Below are 12,483 nucleotides of genomic sequence, written 5' to 3'. Positions count from 1 at the left end.
ACAATGAGTACTTGAACTCATGACCTTTTATTGAAACTATTTTGAATCTACCATGAAGGCATGAGTAAGGACCTAGGTGTGTGTGCACAGTCGGCGATGTGTTCACCACACTGAATTTTGTGAGCCCCACCAGGAAATAGGCTATGAATAATTTTTTGTATTTTATTTATGATGATAAACTTATATGTATTTATGCGTAGATGAATGTGATGTGGATAAGATTGTTTGTGTTTGGATGGATGTATTTTATGTTTGGATGAATGTAGTTTATGTTCGGATGGATTTACGTAGTTTGGGTTTAGATGAATATGAATGTGAATATGATGAAATATATTATATAACAGGTGCATATCAGGAAGAATATGATCAAATATATTGTGACAGGTATATATCAGGAATTGTGTTGGAAAAAGAGAGAGAGAGAGAGAGAGAGAGAGAGAGAGAGAGAGAGAGAGAGACTTTTACCTACGCAATATTTCGTAGGTAAAAGTCTCTTCTACGTTTTTCATATTTTAAAATAATCATTTTTTTCTCGTTTTTTACTTATTTTTTGCCAACGACAAACCTCGTGGGTAAAAATTTTGTAAAAATTTTTACCTATGAAAATTTTTCATAGGTAAAAGTTTTTTACTTACTTTTTTCCGACGAAACAATTTGTGGGTAAAAGTTTTTTTAAAGATTTTTACCTACGAAAAAATTCGTCAGTAAAAGTTTTTTACTTATTTTTTTCCAACAAAAAAATTCGTCGATAAAAGTTTTGTAATATTTTTTAACTATGAAAAAAAATCATCGGGAAAAGTTTTTTTTTAATTTTTTACCGACGAATTTTAAGTCTTACCTTTGCCGACGAAAAAAAATTTTCTCAGTAAAAACCTTTACCCTCGGACTTTCACCGATGAAAATTTTCGTCGGTAAAACATTTTACCTACGAAAAATCGACTTTTAGCAATGAAAATTGTCGTCACTAAAAGTGGCTTTTCTTGTAGTGTTTGAATGTGGACCGTTGGATCATTACTCTTAACCTTCAATTTTCAGGTGAATACTTGAAAGATTAGGGTGGTCCTATGGAAGAGATAGTCATGGAATGATTGGATCAATCATTGGGACCATTGATCAATTTGGCCTAACTATGTTATTTTCTTAAGTTTTTTTAAAGTTCTTTTCATGTTGGGCATGTCTCCTAGAACTAAAAGAATCAAAAGTTATGATCAAATTACAACTCACTATTTGTAATAAAAACGGAAATAAAATAGACTTTTGACCATCATTCTGATGGAATCTCGCAAATCCGGCATGAGCAACCCAGCATAGTGGGGTTGGTTGGCTAAAGTAGCTTCTCCTACCTAAAATCATATATGATATGTCGAAAAACTCATTCCGGTTTGCGAGATATGACAGTTTTAAGGTTCTGACAATTCTAATCGCCTCCGCCTCCAATTGGGCCTTCTCTGGTGTATCTTGGCCCTAAAAGTGTCCGCAACCGCTCTACATCAGGCCCTAATTCCACTGTCGAACATATTGAACCATCCACATTGGGCGAGTCAAATGAACGGCTCCGATCACTAATGACGGGACCATGTAGAATCTAGGCCGCACAAAATACAATATGTGTGTACTACTGCGAATTACCTTCCTTTTTCCACTACCATAAAATGAAGAGTTATATTTGAAATGACGAAAATGCCCCTGGACGTATTAATTAAGAAAAATTAATAACGAGATTAGCTGTTAAACGTACCAGAAAGGACCACCATTTCCTTAGTATTGAGGCCCTTTTTTGCGAAGGCAGATATTAGGTTACTCAAGCTTGAAGCAGGCCCAGGGAGATCACTATTGGCAGTACTTAAACTCGCTGTGGTCGAATCTCTTCTTCTCCCTAATGGCACCGTCCATGATGGCCCACCCAGCTGAAAATCCAAAATCAACGTAAATATAAATGAGTGGTGGTGGTGGTGGTGGTGGTGAGGCTTACCATGATTATTTTGATGATTGTCCAATTAGTGTGATTTTTTTGCATGTGGTCCATACATAGTTGGGCTGATAATTTGGACGGTGTCGATTAATGTACATGTTTACCCTGTGTCTGTAATGAGATGGGTTCATTGCATGTCCATGTGTAATAAGCTTATTTTACAGGTGCTACGTGCTAGGATGTCTGTTTTGCATCCAACCTGCTGAGAAAGATCTCCTCTCCCTGAAAGTTGTACGCCTCAAGAAACAGGCCATTCCAATCCATCAGATTTATGGACAACCATTAAAAAATATCAACACTCTAAATTCACATGGTGGCTAACCTGATGGATCAGCCTACCTTTGGGGTGTCCAATTGACGCAGGGAACGACATGATGAGGTTGATCACCATTTTCCGTAGGGCCGGGATAATTACATTGAATCTACGGAGCTTCTCTAGACTTCTAGATTTCTCAAATCCACAAGGAAAAATAGAAAATTAAAAATAAATTTCAATAAATTTGAAAATAAATTGATTGATGATAAAATTGAATTTATAATCTTTAAATAGTGATATCAAACCTAGGAAGAAATTTCATAACCAAACTCCAACTCAAACTCCCTAAAAAATGTAACTTATTATAAATAGTAACCTTAATCTTATTATTTATAGACAGTCATGATTTCTACTAAACTTCATTGTTTTTGGCCAAAAATAGTAGGTGTACAATTTGGCCTAATTACGTCATTCTCCTAAATTTTCTAAGCCCTTTTTATGTTGGGCACAACTCCTAAAACTCAACGAATCAAAAGTTATGATCGAACTAAAATTTTAGTAAAAATAAAAATAAAATAGAATTTCAACCGTCAATCTAATGGAACCTCGCAAATCCGGCATGGGCAACCCAACGTAGTGTTGGAATATTTGGTTGAATTAAATAGATTATTAAAAATCGAGAACCAAAAAACAAAATAAAATCTAAGAAAGAAAGCTTATTGAACTGAGTCAAGGCATGACGTAAGTCACTCGGCTTGGAATCGAATTTACTCCCCTTGGACAGCATCCCAAGTGCAACAGGTTTCCAGAACAATCGACCTCCAGGATACAACGACTATGACCTGGTCGCAGCGGTGCACTCACTGTACGCGAGCTTGGACCACTTGCAGTTTAACCCAAAAGTGCTAAGTAGACTCAGCAACAAACTCAGCAAAATCTCTCTGGTTTAAAACGAAAAGGCGCAAGTACAAGTACACTCTCGCAAATAAAGTCCTGCGAGTACCCATACACACACCATTGTGAGTACACTTGCACCCGCACCCGCCAATGCCCACAGACATGGACTTGGACTCGGCTTAGCGCACGCGTGTGTGATCAATGGCATATATTAGAGCTATTGGAATAGCCCCCGCATACGACCAAATTCACATGCACCTGAATGGGGCTCAAGCCCCAAAGCAAAAGGCTTATCTTATATATAAGAAGATTTTCTTTGGAAAATCTGATCTCTGATAAAACTCACAATCCAAGAGTACCAAAATTTTAAATGTGGAGGGAAACCGAAAAATTTGAAAATCAAATTTTAATATTTATTTTGAAATAAAATACAACATGTAGAAGGGTTGGTTGGCTAAAGTAGCTACTCCCACTCTAAAATCATATATTATACTCCAATAACTCATTTAGATTTGCGAGATACATCTGTTTTAGGGTTCCGATAGACCTAATCATTTCTACCTCCGTTCGGGCCTTCTCTGTTCCATCTTTACTATGAAAGTATCAAGGACCCGCTCTGCATCACCAAATTTCATGGTGGAGCAACCCTTCTAAACAGGTTGGATGCCACGTTTGTGAGACTATGTATAACACTTACAGAATAAGCTTCTTTTTCTACAAGGGCTCGAATAAGAACGGACCTCTTGTAAATGTACACATGGTAGTTTTGTTGACTCCCTGCACGTAGCCGTCCATTTGGTTATTAGTATGTCATGATGGCCTAATTTTCAGTAGGGCTGTACACGAGCCAAGCTAGCTCGAAAAGCTCTCTCGGCTTGGCTCGATTTAGCTCGACTTGACTCGACTCGAACGACGAATCAAGGCGAGCCAAGCTTTATATGACCCAACTCGTTTTGAAAACAAGCCAAGTTTAAACATAGTGGGGTTTGACTCGACTCGAACTCGAACTCGACTTGGCTCAAAGCTTGAGCTCGCCTCGACTCAAATATATTATTATTATTATTATTATTATTATATATTAATGTATATTATATTATATTTAAAAATTAAAAAAATTAAAACATAAACCCTATTGTACCCGTCCGTCTCTCTTATACCGTTTCCTTTCCTTACCTAACCCGCCACGCTCGAGCTTCCCTCTCTCTCTCTCTCTCTCTCTCTCTCTCTCCCCACTCGGTCACTTGCCTAAGCTTGACTCAACGTCTACCCGGTTTGTCTCAACCGTACGGTCTACACTCACTTGAGCTCTCTCTCTCTCTCTCTCTCTCTCTCTCTCAGTATCAACAACAAAGTACGATCTATGGTTTTATCTAATATTATATAAATATATATGTGAGTATGTGTGTGTGCATATTATTAATTAAATATTTGATTTGGGGGTTAGGTCGGTTGGGTCGGGCTGATGGGTTAAGTCAGGTGCGGGTTGCGGGTTAGGTCAGGTTGGGAGCAAGCTTGACTCGACTCGAGGTAAGCACGCTTTGACTCGATCCATTAGCTCGCCTCGACCTCGACTCGAAAGTTTTGGCAAACAAGCCAAGCTTCAATAGTAAGCTCGAGGCCGAGCTCGAGCTCGGGCTCGAACTCGAGAAGAGCACGGACAAGCCAAGCCAAGCTTGGCCCACCTCGACTTGACTCGGCTCGATGCACAGCCCTAATTTTCAGGTAAAAGATCAAGAAGTATAATTTTTACCATTTTCAAACATCCTAGTAAGGATAGACATCTAATAAATCGTGACTTGTTTTCTTAGCCCGCAGCCATACGTACAATTTTACGTGGTTTAAAACTAGCCACAGAGCAGGTACCTAGAGATTGATGTTGATGCCTGCGTGATGGCAAGGACAATCAACAGAGCATGGGGGCTGGTTGGCTGACCAGCAGCCCAGGGTCTTTCTCCAAAAGCTGTAAGCATGAATATTAGACCCAGGGAATGACGTGATCAGGTCGATCATGGTATTTGGGATAGCTACTCCAAATCCATGCATCACTCTGAATTCCTCACAAAGTTTTTTTTGAACCCACGACAGATAAAAAAGAAATAATTTTTAATAAATTTGAAAATAAATTTACTGACGATAAACTCCTTCTGGTTTATGAGATATGATTGTTTTAGGGCCTATTTGGCCAGGTGCATTAGGTAGTATTGATGGGCTGGTATTCATAATCTCATCTAATACATCTTGTTGGCATGTTTGGAATGGAGGATGAAAATGATTTTGGTTTGCTGCCCAAACACCGTGGCTATGGGCAGGTTTTGCCATCCCTCGTTGATTCTCTGAATCCTACTCCACGAGTTGTAGGGGAACGGTGGGGCCTCCACACGTAGGTCCCAACTTGATGTGTATGTTTCATCTAAGTTATCCATCCGATTTTCCATTACGTTTTAGCCTTAAAACCCAAAAACGAAGTCTACCATCATCCTAGGTGGGCCATGGGGACTAGAAAACTCCTACCTCACACTCGCATGTATAGAATTTTAGAGTGGGTTTCTACTTATAGGACCCATAATGAGGTAGCTGTTAGATACACACCATCCACCTCTTTAATTAGGTTATTTTGACCACTAGGTCAAAAAATCAAGCTGATCCAACCATCAGTGACCACACTATAGGTGATGGTGGGTTGGGAAGACTCACTCATGTACTGAGGTGGGGTGGGGTGTGGTGTCCCACTCGTGACCCCGCCTTGATGTATATGATATATCCACAACATACACCAGTTTCTCTATATCATTTTAGGCCATGGGCCGAAAAATGAGGCAAATCCGAGTTTCAAGTGGCCGCATGGAGGGAAATGAACTATTGTTGAAACCTTCCAAGACTCTGTGGGGTCTTTGATCATCCAAACCAGTCAAAGTCAGGGTCCATAAGACCCGTTCGAGTTGAACTACGCGGTGAACAGGTCAGATTGTCCAAATGGGGCCCACCTCGATGGCGACACAAAAAATATATAGAAATGATTTATACATTTGCAATCCCATGATTCGAGTTCAATTCGGTGGGAGTAGATATACTCATTTCAATTCCAAAGACGTTAGAAAATGTGAATAATCTCAATTCACCGACAATACTTTACACATGTATTTATTACATCTTTTCCAATTCCATCCACTTTAATACGGCCTAATACACCTGCCCAAACAGACCCTTAAGGTTCTAACGGTCCTAATCACTTCCGCCTCCTAGCTATCAGGCCTTCTCTGGTCCATCTTTGTCATGAAAGTGTCCACAACCCACTTTACATCAATATTCAGCATATTTCAAGAAAGCTAATGTAGTGGCAGATGCCTTAGTGGGTAGCCCCTTCTAGTTTAAAGATCATTTGTAAATTAATGCTTAGGCATATGCTTTTCCTTGTTGTTAGATAATCTCAACACAGTTTTCCCACCACATGTATGCAGTTGTGTGTACTATGAATATGAAAGGGAAAGTAAAAATGAACTATGGAGTAGTTATAGTTATGAGAAAAATGGCTTCTTTACCGCAACAACTGAATCACGAGAAGCAATAGTCACGATGTCTGCACAAGACACCACATTTGGACACGCGCTCAACTTGAGATTTGATGGTGTCGTTCACATCAAAGCCTCTCAAGGAGCCCGCATTGGGATCAGCATTCTTTTTGCCAATGAAACTTGAAGTATCGTCACTACGCCAAAATGGCCAATTTGCGACGTATTTTTGTGACGGACAAATCGTCCGTTGCCAAAATCTTTTGGTTTAACGACGGATTTAATCTGTCGCTAACAGAAAACGTCCATCACTAAGCTCTTCTTTCTCGAATATCCGTAGTCCGAACGTGGCAGAATTTAGCGACGGACAGAAATCCGTCGCTAAAATCTGATTCACGACGTATTTGGGACGGATTTTTGTCTGTCGTAACCAGGCGACAGACGAAATCCATCACAAATTTTGATTTGGCGACGGAAAATGAACAATAGCAAATTCCCGCCCAAAACATCAAATGGAGCACTTTTCAGTTGATTTTGTGACGGATCAGATCCGTCGTAAAAGGACTTTTGCCTTGACTATTTTTTTTTTCATTTTTTTTAAGAATATGTTGGAAAATTAAGTTTTTTGGTAGTCTAATAATTATTTTTTAATATAATTTCAGTGGTTTAATTGTACATATTTGTATCTAAGATTAATTTTTAACAATTGATTGAATGTGAAAAGAAAATATATTGTTTTTATATCAAATGAGTGGAATTTTTATTTTTATTTTTTAATTTAAAACTAATATTTAAATGATTTGTAATATCACATGAAAAAGAATATTGAGAAGTTTAAAAAATTTAACAATGTATGAGAAAAAAATTAGATTTTGAAAAAATAAAAATCTTGATTTAATAAAAATCTGTGGGAACAAAAAAGAATATTTAATAAAGTTAATAAATTTGAAAAAAAAAAAAAAAAAAAAGCATTTGATTTTGAGAAAAAATAATATCCTGAAAAAGAAAATTAAGAATATTTTAAAAAATGTGAAAATTTTCACAATTTTGAAAAATAAAAATATTTTAAAAAAGAAAATGAGAGTTTGAAATTTGAAAATTAAAAAAATAAAAAATAAAAATTTGTGAAGTTCAATAAAAATTGACAAGTTCGAATAAAATGCTTTTAAAAAAATGGAGAACTGAAAAGGAATTAAAATTTTTTAAAATAAAATTATATTAAAAAGTCGATACTTTATCAAAAAACAAACATTTTAAAATGAAAAATAAATAAGTTGAAAAATTTTGTGATTTTGAAAAATAATTGAAAATGTTCAAAATTCAAAATTAAAAGAAAAAGTTATTTTGAAAAACACTAAGATTTTGAATATATATATATATATATATATAATTAATTTTAAAAAAGAAATTTTGAAAAATTGAAAACAGCATGATGCTTTTGAAGAAAAAAATTGGCATTTTGGAATTTTTGGGAAAAAAAAATTAAAAATTGTGAAACTTTAAGATATTTTGAAAATAAAAATTCAGAATTTGTATTTTAATTTATTTTTTGAAATATTTTATAATAAAAATGATATTTTGTTAAAAGTTTTCAAAGAAAAATTAAGAGTAAAAAAAAAATGAAAAAAAATGTAATTTTTAAATGGAAATTGATATTTATCTGTGAAAAAAATATATTTTTTAATAAATTATTAGGCACATCCACTAATTGAACATTTAACCGTTTTTGGACAATCGAATTAGTCCAGATTGAAGAGTAAATAACTTCATATGTTTAAATCAAATTTCACTCAAATTGTTGATCAATCTTGTATTCCCAATACCTTTCTCACATGTAGCTAGCCTGATTGGGGCGAGTAACTAGTCAAATTGAGGGTATTGATCAATAAAATAGAGTGAATGGACTATACATATAAAATGAGCTAAATATTATTGTCAAAATTGTGACCCAACTTATTGACCTCGCGAGAACCTACGAATTGATGTTAATAAGTTTTGTGGGCCCCATCATGATGTGTGTCGAACATCAACACCGTGCATTTAATGTGTCCCCTTTAGGTTATGAGATATCTCAAAAATCATCCGTAAACGAAACTCAGGTGGACCATACCATCTAAAATCATGTCAAGACATCATAAAAAAATATAAAGCACTTGGTGGGGCCCACATGAGTTTTGGATGCGGCTAAAACTTGGTCTAACCCCTCATCCAAGTGGGACACACATAATGAGTGGATTGGATATGTGAATCACATTAAGGCAAGCCCAATATATGATTATGAATGTTTTAAGGAAACCCCTCTACATTTAGGTGAGTTAATCATTACCTTTACCAAAGTAAACTTTGTGGGGTCCACCGTTATTTATTTATTTTATCCATTCCGTTTATCCACGTTAACAGATAATTTGAGGTCTAAAGAACAAAAAGGAAGCATATCCAAAGCTCAAGTGGACCACACCACAGGAAATAGTGTGATTGAACCTCTACCATTGAAAAATTCTTGGAGGCCATAGAAGTTTTAGATCAAGCTGATGTTTGTGTTTTCTCTTCATTCATATATATTTGATATTATGAATAGGTTGGATGGCAAATAAACGTTACTGTGGGCCCAAGGAAGGTATCAATGGTGGAAATCATTATTCCACATTGTTTCGTGTGGCATGGTCCACTTGAGTTTTGGATTTACCGAAAATTTGGGATCAACCCACATCGTTCATCCATTTTTTGAGATCATTTCAGAGAATTATTCCAAAAATGAATCATTTCCAAAGATTAAATGGACCGCACCATAAATACCAGCATGGATGGGAACAGATTGGCTACTCCCCTGCCACCCACCCTTTGCTAGTATTTGGTGCTATGTGGGCCCCACCATGATGTATGTATTTCATCCATTATGTTCATCCATTTTTACCGATCATTTTAGGGCTTGATCAAAAAAATGATAGGGATATAAACCTAAGGTGGACCACACCATATGAAAACAATGGCGATTGGATATCCACCATTAAAATCCATCTTAAGGCCCACTATACTGTTTATTTGACATCCAATCTGTTGATTAGGTCATACAGGACCAGATGAAGGGAAAAACCAAAGATCAGCTTGATCCAAAACTTTTATGGCCCCCAAAAGGTTTCTAATGGTCCACGCTCATTCAACACTGTTTCCTGTAATGTGGTCCATTTGAGATTGGGGTATACCTCATTTTTGGTCTTATACCATAAAATTTTCAGGAAAAATAGATGGACGGCGTGGATGAAACACGTACGTCATGTTGGGGCCCACAGAGCACCGACCACCAGCCATTGGCTGGTCGCCACTTTTTAACGGGGCGCGGATTTCCTGCTAAAGCCCTTAACATCCTGTGCAAGGATGCTGGGTGGGGCCCAACACCATGTGTTTGGAAAATCTACTCCGTTAATCCCTTTTTAGAGATCATTTTAGGACAAGAGACTAAAAATGAGTTGGATCCAAAAATCAAGTGGGTCACACAAGAGGAAACAGTGGAGAAACAAATACCTACGGTTGAAACCTTTTGGACTCCACCTTGATGTTTATATGCCATCCAAACAGTTTATAAGGTCATTAACACTGGGAATGAGTGAAAATACAAAAGAAAAAAAAAAGCCTGAAACAAAGCTTTTTATGGCCGTAAGAATGTTTCAACGGTTCTCACTGAATCCCCACTGTTTCATCTCGTGTGGCCCACTTGAGTTTTGGATACACTTCATTTTTGGTATCTTTTTCTAAAATGAGCTATATAAATGAGTTAACGAAGTAGATTTCCCACAAACATGATGGTGGGCCCCACCCAACATCCTTGCGCAGGAACTTCCTGCGAAAGGCTTTAGCAGTAAATCCACATCCCCTAAAACGAGGGAACGGATTTGGCTACTCCCCCTGACACCAGCCATTGGCTGGTGGTCGGTGCTCTGTGGGGCCCACCATGATGTATGTGTGTCATCCATGCTGTCCATCTATTTTTATATATCATTTTATGGTATGATAAAAAAATGAAGTATATCTCAATCTCAAGTGGACCACATTACAGGAAACAGTGTTGAATGAATTTTGACCATTAAAAACGTTTTGGGGGCCATAAAAGTTTTGGATCAAGCTGATATTTATTTTTTCCCTTCATCTGGGTCTTTATGACCAAATCAACAGATTGGATGTCAAATAAACATTACAGTGGGCCTTAGGAGGATTTTAATTGTGAATAATCATTCATTATTTTTGTCCTGTGGTGTGGCCCACCTAAGATTTATATCCCTATCATTTTCTGTATAAAGCCATAAAATGATCTATAAAAATGGATTAACGGAATGGATGAAACACGTACATCATGGTGAGGCCCACAGAGCACCAACCACCAGCCACGGGGCTAGTGTCAGGGGGAGTAGCCAATCCGTTCCCCTAAAACGAAATCGGATTGCGTTCTAAGTTACTCAGTACGCTTTTATCGTACTGAGTAAACTCAATTGGGCCCACCGCAAATGCATGTGGTTTATCCACGCTTTTTCCAAATCATTTTATGGGTTCAAACCAAAATTGATGCATATATAAACCACAAGAGGACCATACCACCGGAAAAAGTGGAAGTATTGATTTCAACCGTTGAAAACTTTCTAAGGCCCCCAGTGATGTTTATTTGTCATCCAACCTGTTCATAATATCAGAAAGACATGGATGAAGGGAAAACACAAATATCAGCTTGATCTAAAACTTCTATTGTCCCCAAGAATATTTCAACGGAAGATGTTCAATTCACACTGTTTCCGGTGGCGTGGTCCATTTGAGGTTTGGATATACTCCATTTTTTGGATAAAGACCTAAAATTATGTGTTAAAAGAGATGGACGGAGTGGATATAATGCATGAATGACACTAGGGCCCACGGAGTTTACTCAGTTCGCTTACCGTACTGAGTTACTCAGTACGCAATCCGCTTCCTCCCCTAAAACGAAACCTCTTTTCTCTCTCCCTCTCATCCACTCTCCGTCTGTCCCTCTCCCAGCGCCACCCTAGAGATCTCTCCTACCTCTCTCTTCCTGTCGATCTCTTCATGAACATCAGGTAATGCTCTCGTTCTCTCTTAATCGATTGATAGCGGTGGTTCTCTCAATCTCTCTCTCAATCGATTAATAGTGGTGGTTCTCTCTCAATCTCTCTCTCCCAGCGCCATGATTGGAAACCCCCTGGATTCGGAACCCCCATGATTTGAAACCCCCTATTTTTTTGGGTGTTGGGTTTATGTGTAATTGTTATGGGAATTGATATTTTCAGCCCCTTGGTTTTGATAGATACACCCCCTTTTGAACTCATTGTCATTGTAATGTTGCCATGCACTTTGTTTTATCAGATGTGGGTTTATGTGTACTTGGATTTGGAAAAAAAAAAACTCATGTTTGGGTACCTCTGGATCATGTGTTTGGGTGATGGGTTTTGTTGGTTTTGTCAGAGATCTTTGTATTTGTAGAATTCTGAGCTTTTTCATTTTCTAACATTTCACTTTCACATGTGTGCTTGTAAAATGCATTTTCTGTGGAATGTTGTGCTTTTGGTTTTGTGGTTAATTTTTTCCCTCTTGAATTTTATGGTTTTTGTCAGATGGAGTTTTTGGGTCTCTGAGTTTTTATAGGTATTTGTGAGGAAAATGATATTTGCATCCTTTCTTTATAGTCTAGAACTTTCTGTCAGGAAATGGCAGAAAAATGAGCCTAGCTATCAAAAGAAGGGACTGTAATTAAGGTATTGTATTATGGTTTTGTGGCTTCTTTTAGATGGGGGTTTTTTTTTCTTCACATGTAGATTGCTCCTGTCCAAAGTAGCTTGGAGAAGAAAAGG

General features: G+C 37.3%; 1 long non-coding RNA gene across 1 annotated transcript; it reads right to left on the bottom strand.

Moving 5' to 3' along the window:
* Positions 1-1,586: 1,586 nt before the first annotated feature.
* LOC131253543 (uncharacterized) lies at positions 1,587-6,824 on the bottom strand. Its single transcript, XR_009175246.1, has 2 exons — positions 6,665-6,824; positions 1,587-1,907 (listed from the first exon to the last, which is right to left on the bottom strand). It is a non-coding gene; the product is annotated as an uncharacterized LOC131253543 (long non-coding RNA).
* Between the last annotated feature and the right edge of the window lie 5,659 nt (positions 6,825-12,483).

The sequence above is a fragment of the Magnolia sinica genome, chromosome 8 (assembly GCF_029962835.1).
Source record: "Magnolia sinica isolate HGM2019 chromosome 8, MsV1, whole genome shotgun sequence".
Taxonomy (NCBI): domain Eukaryota; kingdom Viridiplantae; phylum Streptophyta; class Magnoliopsida; order Magnoliales; family Magnoliaceae; genus Magnolia; species Magnolia sinica.
This window is presented reverse-complemented; position numbering and strand designations above follow the sequence as displayed.